This window comes from Sinocyclocheilus rhinocerous, unplaced genomic scaffold (genome assembly GCF_001515625.1).
Source record: "Sinocyclocheilus rhinocerous isolate Xijiao unplaced genomic scaffold, SAMN03320098_v1.1 scaffold491, whole genome shotgun sequence".
Taxonomy (NCBI): domain Eukaryota; kingdom Metazoa; phylum Chordata; class Actinopteri; order Cypriniformes; family Cyprinidae; genus Sinocyclocheilus; species Sinocyclocheilus rhinocerous.
In genome coordinates this window covers 158,404-173,414 of record NW_015625034.1, presented here as the reverse complement: position 1 = coordinate 173,414, position 15,011 = coordinate 158,404, and positions in this window count along the sequence as shown.

The following is a 15,011-nucleotide window of genomic DNA, read 5'->3' as shown; positions in this document are numbered from 1 at the left end:
CGGCTCAGATGTCGGGAGTAAATGACGACTGCTATGTTCATTATTACATCCAACAACAGAACACCTCAATCGCTTAGGAGCCATTCTTGTCTACATCTGCTCCAGCGGTGAAACAATGGCGGACTGATGACAGCTCACTCAGGGTGGGTCTAAGGTAAGACACCAGTCCAGTCTGTGCTGGAACGCTACTGTCAATGAAACTATCGTGGGAGGGGCCTGTCTGTGTGACGTCACACTCGATTTGAGAAAGGGGAAAACATTTAACGAGTTTTTTAAAAAAAAGCACTGGGTGGATTTTTATCATTATAGGGTGGTTGTGTACACACACTGCCAACACACATTTCAGTTCAAACAACTTGTAAAAGTGCATGTAGCATCCTATGTAAGCACGGGTATTTATTTCATGAAATGCAAATCTAGTTACCTTTGTTATTAATTATGTATAACCAGTGTTGGGGAAAGTTACTTTTAAAAGTAATGCAATACAATATTGTGTTACTCCCTAAAAAGTAACTAATTGTGTTACTTGGTTGCTTTATATACAGTAAATAAATCAATAAATGCACTGCTCTGTTGTCTCTGAGGCTGGGACTCTAAACAGTGTTCTGTGCTCGTCTGTGCAGCCAAAGACAGAACAGTTAGCATGTTTTGCTCAAACTTTCACCATGGCATTAGAGCTGGTACACCGTTGTGGCTTGTGAAAACACAATGACGGCGCAGTGGGTGGAAACTTACAGATTAATATTATAATGAGATCCCTTTGCCACGTCACTAGGGGAGCGAAATCAGACACGCTCGTTTTCTCAGACGCTTGCAGAAAAAGGCTTACCAAAACAAAGTTACTGGGTTAATCTTTTTTACGTTTCCTTGGTTGATAGATGCACCGGGGACCTGATTATAGCACTTAAAACCTGGAAAAGTCAGATTTTCATGATATGTCACCTTTAACATATTTAATTATTGTCGGTTAGCATCATATTAATTCACATTTCACTGTTTTTATTAATTTTGAGAAATACTGAAACTTGTTTTTCTGCAAGTGAGATGAGTAAATGCATGACTAAAAAAGTAACTGGGATATTTGTCATGTAAATTACAAAGTAATGCATTACTTTACTAGTTACTTGGGTGGGGGGAAGTAATCTGATTACGTAACTGGAGTTATTTGTGCGTTACTCCCAACATTGTTTATAACATTATAATACTGCAGAATTTCTTATGGTACAATGCAATAAAAGAAAAAGACTCTAATTGGTCTCTGGCTCTATTTCTTCCCATCTCTCAGTGCAACTTCTCAGTCATTCCCACAGAGTCATACAGTCTCGTCCTCTCTCCCCACACACTAGGTCACGTTGTCTGCGCCTTGCTCTCTTCACACCCCAGCATATGTTGCAGCAGAGCCTGGATCAGTGCCACATGCTAGCCTGCTGCCCCAGCTCCTCTCCCTGCTCTCCGCCACCTGTGCTCCCTCCCACAGCGCCTGGCTCTGGGCTCTCTGGCTCTGACACACACCTGTGACTGGGAATGAGTCTCCAGCCGATGCCTCTCCTCCACCTCCGAGCTGTCACTCATCCAACTCTTTCAAAACACAAGTTTTATAGACAGCCCCCATGGAAACTCTAGACAATCTCCTCAAATTAAGCACATCAACCCACTCCTGTCAACAGATAGGAAATTCAGAACAGTGCTAAAGTAGGACAGCAGAGATTTATTTTCATTAGGATGTTTTCCAACTCACCCACATGACGTTCCAAACATGTTTGACTTTCTTTCTTCTTTGGAACACAAAATGAGATGTTTTGAAGAATGCCCACGCTGCTCTTTTCCATATTTCAATATTAACTAGTTGCTTATTAGCATGCATATTCCTAGCATGTTGGCTTTTATTAGTACTTATGAAGCACATATTAATGCCTTGTTCTGCATGACCATATTTTGGATCCCTTAATCCCACCCCATACATAAACTTAACAATTACCTTACTAAAAACAAATTGGGAGTTTATTGAGGGAAAAGTCATAGTTAATGGTCCCCAAACTAAAGCGTGACCCACTAGTTTTTGAAACTAGTCTAGTTTCAAAAATATTATGATTTTTGGACTATGTTCCAAAAATCCTCTTAAGTTATATGATGGCATTATAATTTATTCTTTGTAATTTGCTTATTTCTTTCACATTTAATTTGTGATTACAAGTGCATTTTTAAACTTAGCACTGTGACTCAGTTTTTCAGTTTCTTTCTTGTGGCTTAAGAAGATGTGGAATGTACTGCACAAATCAGATGAACCACTTTTATGATGCTTTTCATGGTGGACCACTTTTATGATGTTTTTCATTCTTGGCCCACTTTATATTGAGTGTCTTTAATTAAACTTGTACATACTATACATATGCACCTATATATGTTTTTACATTGCTCTTATATTTTAAAAATACCAGCATGTTATTACATCTACAATTATTTTTAGTAATTACATGTGTAATTACAATATAGATCCTACACCTACATCTTAACAAACCCTTAAACCTAACCATACCATGAAACCTGTCACTAACCTTACCCATATCCCATCCCAATAGCAGTAATACAATACAACATGAACACAATAAACACATTGTACTATAACAATTTTTATTTATTTATTTATTTATTTTTGATGAAAGTACATTAAAGAAACATAATACAAAATTAGACCTTTTTTTCTTTTGGGAGCTTGAACGTTCCTGGTCATTATATGCTTTCATTGTATGACAAAGAGCAGCGTGAACATTCTTCAAAACGTATTCTTTGTCTAAAAAAGACAGTTATGTGTTTGTAATAACATTAGGACGAATAAATGATGACAGAATGTTTACCTTGGGGGGAACTTATAACTTAAGATATTTTGAAAGGCCAAAATAAAAAGACATTACATAAGCACATGTATATACAATATCTGAAGGTCAGGTAACAAAAAACATTTTTTGTTAGGCAGCGCTGCTGTGGAAAAACTGATCTTTTCTTGATGTTTAGATGAATACTTAAAGTCCCCTTGACATCAAAATTAAAGTTTTTTGGGTGTTAGTATCAATATGTTAGTCTTAAGGTTATCTATAAGGCAGTGTGCTCCAAAACAGTGACAAAATTCGCATTTAAAAGATATAAGCATTCAAAGCTTGCACTTCCACCAAAACGGCTCAACGATTTTTTTTGATGTCACATCGTACTTCAGCTTCTCATCAAGTGCACTATATAGGGGACAGGGAACGATTCAAACAGTGTAAATATGCTTTCCATTTAGGAAAAAAATAAGTCTGGTTTCATGCTGCCACGCTAACCACGGCACCGCACACACACTCTGGTCCGGTCCAGAGACACGATAGCACGGAGCGGATCACATGCGCGAGTCGGTGCAGACCACAAAATGTATCGGAGCTATTTGAATTCTACACAGAATGCTATATTTTATAGCAATGTGGATGAGATTGTGGCTGGCATACCCTGTCAAATGCGGCTTTACGGAGCTCAACGGCTCTGAACGGCTCTAGCCCAAGCTGTGATATAAACGAACGCTATTGGCTATTTTAAAAAGGGGCGGGGCTGCTTGATATGTCCCGCCCTGTCTTCCTGTTTCAGTTAAAATGACGTCAACACATAGAGTAACGCTGCGTGTGTCAAGCTACAAGCTCCAATTCAAAACTCACAGAGTTCTTCTGACAAGCAAGTGCTATGAGATTTTGATTGTCAAGTCAGTTTTTCCACTACAATCATGATCGTTCCATAGACAAGAGAAATGAAATGACTTTGTGATAATCCTCAGTCACATTGACCCACAGGGACTGAAAGCAGCTCCAGTGTGTTTGTGTAAGTATTCATCTCTTCCTGATCATTTCTGATGGTGTACTCACAGTGCATTATCATTCACAGGACGTCATGAAGCAGGATACAGACAGCACAGGGGATTAATGGTGACCTTATTGAACGACATCTTGATGAATTTACACGGCCTGAAAATACCTGCAAGCAATGATTCACTCTGATAACGTGCTCTAAGGGATCAGAACAAGTTTTCAGATAACATCTGAACATTTAATGCCCTGGAATATTTTGAATGGACAAATATCAAGAGGCTATTATCACCAATAACTGCTACTGAGACCCTTAACAGCCTTTGCATCAAACAAACATAAATGGCAATCTATTATGTGTTTTGAACTGCTAGAATGCCAGCAGACTGTATGTTTATAGATAGGATTTAAATACAACGGTTGGGGGAAAAAGTAAGAAAAATCATTGTGCTAGCCATAAGTTGTTTTTCAATCCTATACAAAATAGTGTGATTAAAAACAAAAAAAACTGCCAAACACAGTGTATTTCCTAAAACAGGGCAGGTCATAACGAAGATGCTTTTAACTAAAGCGACTTACGTTGTATTCAATGTATACATTTAGTCTATGCATTTCATATGAGAATTGATGATCTTGGCATTGCAATTGCCATGCTAAAAGCCAAAACATTTAGATTTTTTGAAAGTTGAACTGCAACTCGACATTTGTCAGGGTTATGTTTAGTTTGTGTGTGTGTGTGTGTGTGTGTGTGTGTGTGTGTGTGCATCTAGAAAGAAAATTAGCTTTTGGTTAGCTTAACAAAAAGCAAGAGTTTAAAGAGTTAGATTAAAAAAAAAAAATTTAAAAGAAACTTGTAAAAGTATTACATAATCAGATTCCCAGAGAACAGCTTGTTCACATAGAATTAGCGTAATTGTTGCTAGATGTCATGTGTGCTTTTAGTTTATCAGATCTTTTAATCTGGCCCTCTGCAAATGTGGGCTGCTGGTTGCAACCAGAGGAAGAACAACACTGATTGCCATCCTGCTGACTTTCACAAAAGTCTGGGTTTCTTTCCAATAATGAACAATTTTAAATCTGAAATTAATTTGAATGAAGATGACGTTGGAAGTCTTAAATGGGCTAATAAATGGGCTTTTATTTTAGTTCATATCTGTTTGCTTTGCAACCATATATATACTGCTAAACGTTGACAAAATTCATCTTTATAAGGTATACAAATTGTATAGTCTTTCTTTTCCAGAAAAAAGACAGAAAATATCAATGACTCGTCCTGCCCTCATATCATATGCACATTTTTGACCAATTAAATGGTCTTTAGAATGAAAATGTCTCTCTTTCTAATACTACAGGCCTTCAACAATGGCAAGAAGCAAATTTTATTGTTTAGGTAGGCATTGATGAGGTATTTTTATAGTCTTTTTTTCTGCACATTTAACTTCTATAAATTAACATTATTCTTATTATATATGAGCATACAAGTGAACTCAGTGAATTTAAGAATGTACGTCTTCAAGCTATCCAAAAGGTGAAGATCAATGAGATAAACAGGATAAACAGAATTTCCTTGTGAAAGGCACTGATGAGTGTCTGTAGAAACAGTGTTCACCCCGCATCTTTGACTGGCATCATCTGCAGCAGTGACGTCCATGTGAGTCATACTGAGACTCTGATAACATCCTGCAGCTCTCAGTATCAGTTCCATGCAGCATCAAGTTCTTGAGTACCTTTCCATGAAGATCTGTTTTCTCAGGCTGATATGAGATAAGAGATAATCAGCGTCTTTATTAAACTGTTGCAGTTCAAACGGATGGAAATCTGCATCATTGAGCTTGAATTTTTGGTGCATGAATTCAAGTATTCACTTGGATTCAACACTTCCCAAAAACACCCTAAATTCAAGTTCAACCACAACCCTCAAAAACAACCACTGTCCTACTTAGGCTCTCCTAAGAGGCTCCTCTAATCCACTCTGATCACCTGAGCCCAACTGAATGCACACATTTTTTACCTAAACACACCTGACTATTTCCCATGCACGAGCCTCCTCTATGTTTCCCTCATCGTTTGCTTCCATTGTTCATATAGTTTTTCCCCAAACAGGAATCTGACCCAGCTGAGACACTGCGGCTTTGGCATTGATTTAGATATTTTGTCCTAGAAGCCAACACTCACCTAGGGGCAAGCAAGGAAGGGCCTGTCTGGAGCGACCAGCCTCCATTAGTTGATCTGGCTCAACTAGTTGCAGATGAGGGACAGACTGGGCCTGAGGTGCTGTCAGAACCCATGTGTTAGCTAAACGAGTCTGGCTTTTAACCCATCTGCTGAAATAACTGGGCATGTCCCTCAACGCGGGCGTGGTGTTTTGGGGCCAACATGTTGCCGCCACCTGGCCCTCCTTCTTAATCCATTCAATCACACACACAAACATGTGAATACAAACACTTTTGCTTGTCTATTTTCACTTTTCTTTTAGAGTAAATCAATAATGTATGTCTGTGCATTTTAATGCATTGGGCAATTAAAGAGTATTTTCATTTTTACTGTAAAGGACTGCAAAAAAAATGCAAAGGTAAAAACCTGTTAATTGGTTAACGTTAAGTTCCCTTACTGGTGAAAAAATGTAATAGATAACAGTGAAACACAGCAAATTGACATTCCCAGAATTCTCTGTGTGACAACTGACATTTTATGTTTTTTTACTGAACTAAATGTTTTCTTTTATAGGGTTTTAAAGATGGTCCTCACTGCAGAACACAAGATCCAGGGGGCATGGTTGGATCCAGATCCAACTCCTCCCACCTAAACCTACCCGTCTCCACGCCCTGATCCCTAAACCCACCCATCTACCCATCTCCACCCCTAAACCTACCAATCTCCACCCCCTAGATGTGGATCCAACCACGCCCCCTGGATCTTGTGTTCTGCAGTGAGGGGCTACTGGGATTTTGTTACATCTTCTGTTGTTAAAGTAACATTTAGTGAATTATTTTAGTGTCATGTGTGTTTGTATTTGAATGTATGAAACTGCATACATTCTATATATTATCATTTACCTCAGCTTGCTTTTTACTCTAAATTTAAGTTAAATCTGTAAAACCTAAAATGTTTTTACCACGTTTTTTTTTTTTTTTTTCACTGTACATTTCTGGACTTTTTTAACTGTAAATGCCACAATTTGTATTGCCTATAATTAACAGAAAAGAACAATGAGAATTGTCTTGAAACATGTTTTTATCATCTAATACTGGCTGCCACTGACAGCTGGCCTTATAATTTTTGATGCAGAAAAAGGCTAAAAGGTTTTCAGTGTCCTGTGGCTGAATTTTAATGAAAATTCTCACAGTATAATAATCTTATAATTATCTCTTCTACAGGGCCCTTGCTCATTTGAGCGGTTAGTGTAAATCCCACCACTGTAAACATGATCTTAATTTTCCTCCCAAAGGATTTCCTCTTTGGCACAAGTGCAGCTATATCATGTAGGATCCAAGAAAATGAATGAAGCCCCCTGGCACTGAATCTAGTTTATGAACAGTGTCTCATATCAATAAATAATCCAAAAAAAAAGTATTTAAAATTAAAAACACCAAATGCGCTCTGTCACTTTTTCTCTAAATAACAGACAGATGGGAAATTCCTTCCACCGGAAACTCAGCAAATAAACCTATTATGTGGCTTTTATTACATTAAGTTTTTTTTGGAAATATTTTTCAGTGCTAAAACTGTCACCCTATGATATGTAGAATGAAATTAGCATGCTTCCCACAATAAAACTGTTAGCTATGCTCAGTTCTGACCAAGAATAGCATTGCTCTGCCGTCTTTGTCAGCCTCCAGTGCTGAACCAGGCTTTCCGATGGACTCTTGGGGTCCGCAGTTTATTTTTCCGCACAAAGGTCGAGAAAAGCCTGTAGTCCAACAGGCTAACTGCCAACTGGAGCTCCTGCAGGACTACTGTATTTTCCACCCCAACTGGAGCACCATCACCAGGGCCCTGGCCCCCACCAACCCTGACATCTGTGTCCCTGCTGCTGCAGAGTTGCGGTTCCTGCGTCTACATGTGGACGTGCAGTAAATGATGGGTTTGTGAAGAGCCGTGGCAGTGACGGATGGTATGTGGCTAACCAGGCTCACATAATTACAGGACCAAACCGAGGCTCCGGGGCCCCGCCTGGCTTTCTGGGAAATCGAAGCGCATATGGAGCTATAGAAGAAACACCAGGAAAAAAGTGGCATGTGTAGCCCCAATCTACTGCCATTTGGAATGGTGCGTGCACCATGTGCACAGAACAGCCATTTTAAGATCATATTGAGTTAGCGTTTATGGGATTTGAAGAAGTCCTTCCCTCTTCTGACTCACTCAAGTGCTGAGTTGTTGCCAACAGGTCCAGGAGCCTCAGGGCAAGATAATCCTGCATAAAAGTTTCAATCAATGACATAGATGGGTACAAGTAAAACTTTTTCAAAAATCATAGTCATCTTTGAGCATGCAAAGGATGTTTTTGATCCCTCTGAATGCCTGACAGGTTTCGTTATATTGATTTCTTTTGTGATGGTCATGGGTAATGAGCGCACCGTTCACCACTTGCCTCAAATTAGCAGCGTGTGCTCCCTCAACCTACAAACATCCTTCATCCCAGCTGATGTTCAATTTGTATTCCATTTTTCCAACATCTCAAGAATACAAATGAACACTTCTTTCTAATGCATAAGGCGAGGCTTTCCAGAGGAGCCTGCATCATTATAGAGAAGGGAAAGTTGCAGAGAATTCCATTCCTATTATGCGCTGATAATAATTCAATGTTTCAAACATGAGATCTCCTTAAAAAGTCACCTAAGTGTCTGAGCTCTAAAGATTGGAACAAAGGGAAGAATGTGGCAGCCCTGCGACTTGACACTGCACCCGACTGGCTCCAGTGCGTCATGTGCTTAAAAGGGGATTAGAGATAGAGACTGAACTTGCTGTCTGCAGCATGGCAGACTGCTGGCATATAGACACTTTTTGTTTGTAATTCATCCACTTAGATTTAAAGAATAATTGGAGAATCCTTAAAGAACACTGCTGCATCCTTAACTTTCACTAAATAAAAAAAATAGAACAAAAATGTTAGTTATTTCCATTTGCTGTAATTAACTTAACAGTTCTTTTTCATCTTTATTAAAGACAAACATTTACTTCAGGCATTGCTGTTAAAATGGTGAAAGGGAGTAAGGGGTGCCACTTTTGGGGGTGCCAAGTTGTTGTGTATACATGGGGAAAGGAGACTATTACCTAATTAAATTTATTCCATTATGAAATTATAAGACAGCATCTATAACAAAGGGCCATACAAAATATTTTACTAAACACAACAAACTTGAGCATTATTATTATTTTATGTTTCACATTCTAACATAAAAAAAAGGTTGGTCTCTTCATTGACTAGTTTCTGAAACTCAGATGGCATAATTTGATTTCATAACTTCATGGGACAAATCATTTGTCATTTTATTTGAAAGGCCATTTCTATTTGCCCAAGCCATCTCAGACCTGTCCTCAATATAAAGTTTTCCACCAATACAGTGTAATAGTATTTCCTGTATTTTAAGTGCACTTCTCAATCAAATGCAGATTTATGTGATGGCCCTTTCTAAATATATACACACACTGTGGACAGTTTTTGTAGATTAAGGGGGTGACATCATTCATTTCAAGATACTGTTCCACATTGCATTCACAAAAAAATCTCTTACAGTGGCTAGATTGCATCTTCTGCCCTTTACTGCGTGATTCTTCACATTTGGCCTACAACGCATTTAGCAAAATCTTTGCTGAAGCTTCTTTGTTCCAGTTATCTGAGCCGCTATTCAATTAGGAACCACTGCCCCATATGTGCGATTTACTGGCCATTTCCACAAATAGACATGAAAACAATAGTCTAATAAATTAGTTTCCCTACTAATTACAATGCATTCCTCTGTGCAGATTCCAAGTAACTGCAATAGCCATCTATGAAAAAGTGTGATTTTTTTTCCACCCTCTGGTCTCAAAATATATATATTTTTTTATAGAAAATGAATACATTATACATAATTGTACAAGGTGCTTCTTTGGATTAAAAATCATGCAAGGTGAATATTGTTCCAGTGATTATATATAACACGCTGTATAATATAAACATTTAATAGTTTTAGGTAGCAATAAATAATAAAAATTATACTTTTTTTTTTTTTTTTTGGTCATGACTTGATCTCAAAATCAAACATTTCCATGGTAGCAAACATGTTTGAATAATGAATAATGTAAACTATACAATAGACATACTGAAAAAAGACCTTAAAATATTGAAGATTATTCAGGTTGCTTGGACACCATGAGGGTGATAAAGAGATTGAATGAGGACATCTGCACAGCAGAGGTCATACTGGTCATCTCATTTGCACACTATAATTTACATACTGGCGAAAAGTGTCTGATAAGAAAATGGGCTCTGATCTGAAGTAAAATCGACATTAATATTACTGTCTTGAAAAAAAACAAACACATTAAAAAACAAATTGCACCAGATAATACTAATCCAGGAATAAGAAATAATGATCTCTGGTTTCTGTTTGGCTTATCGCAATAATCTCGGCAGCTTCTCAAATTAAATTCATGGTGTCACAAAACTGTATTTATAACCATGTATAACTAATAAAAGGTAACTATTGTGTTACGCAATGTGAACACTAAAGGAATAGTTCACCCAAAAATGAACATTTACTGAAAATTTGCTCACCCCTTGGGCATCCAAGATGTAGGCGAGTTTGTTTCTTTGATTTGTAGAAATGTAGCATTAAATCACTTACTCATCAATGGATGCTCTGCAGTGAATTTTTGCCAGCAAGGTGAGTAAATTGTCAGCAGTTTTTCATTTTTAGGTGAACTATTCCTTTAAAAAAGAACTTGCAACTATACAGATGCAACTTTAAAAAGGTTAAATAGTCAAAACCATCTCTGGCATTGTCCCATGTTCCACAAGCAGAACTACAGGAAAAATGTTAAATGTGTTGGAGTAGTAGTAGCTCACGCAACATAGTTATATTTGTGCCGTTTTTACCACTTTTCTTGAAATATGATACTTGAAATTGTGTCACAACTAAAGAAGATTACTTGAACTTAATGCTGGTTTTCTTATTGATTATTACTGATAATTATTGATTATTTTATTATTGATGAATTTGTTGATTTTCCCATCCAATCTTCATGTAAAACAACAGGTCTGTTTTGGCAAAAAAATGTTCAGCTGAAAATATTTACCTTTTAATAATAATAATTCAAATGACAGTTTCCTGGTCCTTAAATATATTTTTAGATATGCAGAACTGCAAATGGATGCATGTAATGTTGTGTGCGGACAGGTGCTAATGCATAGACCATAACAGCTTGTTGATTGCACTGCAAATCAAGAATCTGCTGGATGAGGCTGAATCTCATTGAATTAATCACGGGCTGGCTCAGGAGGATCAAGCTTCAGAGCTCATCACACTTCACTGACTGACTATTACAGAGGTGTTCACTGTTTCAGGGTCATTGGGTGATTTAGGAACTGTGAGATGAGCGAGATTGAGTTGTCTTGATGGTCGTATACCTTGCATGACAAATAGCTGACAAGGCGTTCTCTCTCTTCAGGCATCCTGCTGAGGAAATGTCCATCCATTGATGCTACATGATTTGAATGGTTTTAATGTCTATTGTAACATGTGTAAAAGATATTCTACAACGGTTTTAAGCATATTTCATCCAATCAGATTATAGTATTCAGTAACACTTTACAGTAAGGTTCCATTAGTTACATTAACTAACAATGAGTAACACATTTGTTACAGTACATATCAATCTTTGTTAATAAAAAATACATCTGTTCATTGCATATATAAGTTCAGCTCAGGTCCATTAAATAATTTTTTTTTTTTTGCACTTAAAGTTACACTGAAACAAAAGACAAAAGTATCAACAGATGTTTTTTTTTCCCCTGTATTGTGACATATTTTAGTTAAATGGATTGTCCAAAAAAGAAAATGTAAAGTGTGTTCAATGCATCAGTTGCTGATTGGCTTGAGGCAGATCTGAATGCGAGCTTTCAGTCAATTGTAAGAAAGGGGAGGAGTTTAAGCGTACTAAATTACTGGAGAATCTGACATACATCACCAGAAGACATTTTAATTCAAAATTACGAGGTCAAAACAAATGTTAAAAAATGACATATGCATGGATAAACCATTCACAAGTTTTATGATTTTCTACAATTAGAAATTTGTTTAATTGCCGAATGTAATGATTATACGTATTTACTTTGAGTGCCTGAAACACAGTTTCTGCCTTTCTTAAAACTTTTTGTGACTTTTCACTTCCTAGATTTTTTATTTATTTTCTCACTTAAAGTAATTTATTTGCTGGAGGCCTGTACAATGAAGAAAAGATTATATTTCTAGCACTGACCTACTAACGACACAACTCTTACATCTATGGATATGCTAACATCCCTTAAATGGAAGGAACGGTGTGGCTCCAAATACATCACATTCGCTATATACTATAACATAACAGTATAGGCTCATTTTAAAAGATGCCTTCAGATCTTTCAGTGCAGAGTCAAACTAATGAAGGCCACTTTTTCCCAGAGCCACAGCTCAGTGTCAGAGACTGTCACAGTCATATTCTGGCTGTGTGTGTGTGAGGTATGGAGGCAGACACTCGCACTGGTCCCCTGAGAAACCCCCTGAAAAAGCCAGCAGTCAGAGTCCCACCTGTCAGGGATGAGCTTTGGCATATCCGTGTGTGTGTGTGTGTGTGTGTGTGTGTGTGTGTGTCTGTGGCAGCGGATGTTGCGCTGGCTTCAAATTGGTCCCTGTGGTGGGAAGCCCTGTGCTTTTCAATATCTTTCCATGTTGTCTATTGCGTGCTACAGCAAGATTTGACTGCCTTCACTCAGTGTACATCAAACTGTGAATGAACAGAGAAAAAACAAGAAATACAGTTTGTCCTCTTTTAATGACAAATTTTGAATAAAATCTATCTGATTATGATATATATATATATCATAATCAGATAGATTTTATTCAATTTGTGTATATTCTATTTGTGTATATATACACAAATTAAAAAATTATATGTTGGATAAACATATTTGGGTCAGACTTGACACTCATGTTTTTGTCCGATCTGTTAATTTATTCAAAATGCATTTAGAATCCATTTTATGGTTGTATATTTTACATTTTTCAATTCTGTATTTTACGGTGTTCTTGTTACATGTTGCATGTACTTACTATTATAATAAAAATAGATTATGTATAATTACATGCAAGTAACCGTAAACCAAACCATAATCCTAACCCTAACTCGTACAGTAAGTACATAGTTAATTAATATTACTCAGTACTTAAATGTATAATTAGTTAATTAATATTACTCAGTACTTAAATGTATATTTACACTGTAACAAGGACACCTTAAAATAAAGTGTAACCGTCAAATTCATTGACTCATTTTCGCAAAGCTCTAAGCATGACCAATATTAATGTGAGCACTGTAAAAGTAACAAATGTGCAGACCCAATTCTACAGTGATCTGTAAAATGCTTTTGTTGGAGTAATTTAAGTTTGCCAGGATAATCCAGTCACATGAAATCATATATAGACTTAGATAATGCCAGTTAATTTAGATGTTACCAACTGACGCACATGTTAGATTATCAGACAAATACTTTTCGGAGTCTTTACTAATCACACTGATTTAATACAATTGTCCTTGCAGTCCAAAATGAATGATGACTTTAACAGCTAAAAGTGAAAATAAATTAAAATGTACTTGATCATTTTAGCTATTATAACAAAGCTCCCTGTTATTGTCATGGTAAATGCATTTCATAATCACTGCATTTACAGTCAGAGTGCACCTTTTGTATGGAAAGTTGGCAGGTGTCTATCAGCTCAGCTGGCTGATATGATACACCACAAAAGTCCAAGAGATCCTCAGACTAAGAATGGTGTGGCTGATGACTAACAGTCCCTCTGACCTTAACACAGATGAAGAGATGTTTAGTTTAAATGGCAGTTTGGTTGTCAGCACCTTCTTTCGGTCATTTCCTCGATAGCCGACTAAAAAGAAATAGTGGCTTAGACCATGAAGGTTTAGAAAATAAAGCAATTATGGACTGTTGCTTGTACTTCGGACAGTAGTAATTGAAAATTAGGACTGGCACTTTTGGGAACTGCACTCCAGCTGTATGGACCACAATAGTCTATCATTATCCCAGTCTCTGCCAAGCCACAAACACCAGATCCAGACTTGTCAACGTGCCGTACTGCAGTTTTAAGGGAATTTAAGCAGAGCCTTGAGCATTTCCCGTTCCTCAGCTGGGTCAAGAGTTTGTCAGCAACCTGAGGACATCACAACATCCAATGATTGAGAGCGTTAAAACGCAAATGCGGATCAATGCGATCAAAACTCTTCATTGCTTGCTTTACCATAAAAAAGGGGAAAATAAATCAATGTCCTAAATAATGAATATGTGCATTTTTAGCAGTAGAATTACTGTGGTAGTTTATAATTACTGGGTCATTTCAGCTGGACGGTGCATGGAATAAATCTGTTATACAACTCGAACGCTACCAGTAAATCATTTGTTTGCAGATTCTAAAAGAGCCTTGCCACAGTCTCATACATTTAAGCATCCTTGATTTAAACTTGATTGTTGCAGTAAATCTTCCTGAAAAAATTTTTTTTAAATATAATTAAATTCATTCAATGCTTTGCTATTTATGTATGGCTTGGAAATTGGATTGTGCTTAAAAGTCTTAATGGCCTGTAGCTGCAGTATAATTGCAAATTGCCATGCCAGTATATGCAGTACAATAGTTTTCAGAAATTAAAACAATCAATAAACAAGACTGCAAATAAAAACTGTTACAAGGACAGATAAACCAGCATATAAAGCAAGCCACCGCCACAATAACCCCAGTCACTTTGAAACATATCATACTACAGCCTTGGCATACACAATGAGCTGAGAAATACAGCAGACGTGTGTATATAAACAGATTATTTGTGAAAAAAAAAATTTGTTTTTTTTTCCTAAATGCCAATATTGAGTGCATTTTCTGTTTTTATTTTTATTTTCCTTATTTTAGTTTTTCATGGGAAAAGTGTATGCATTCT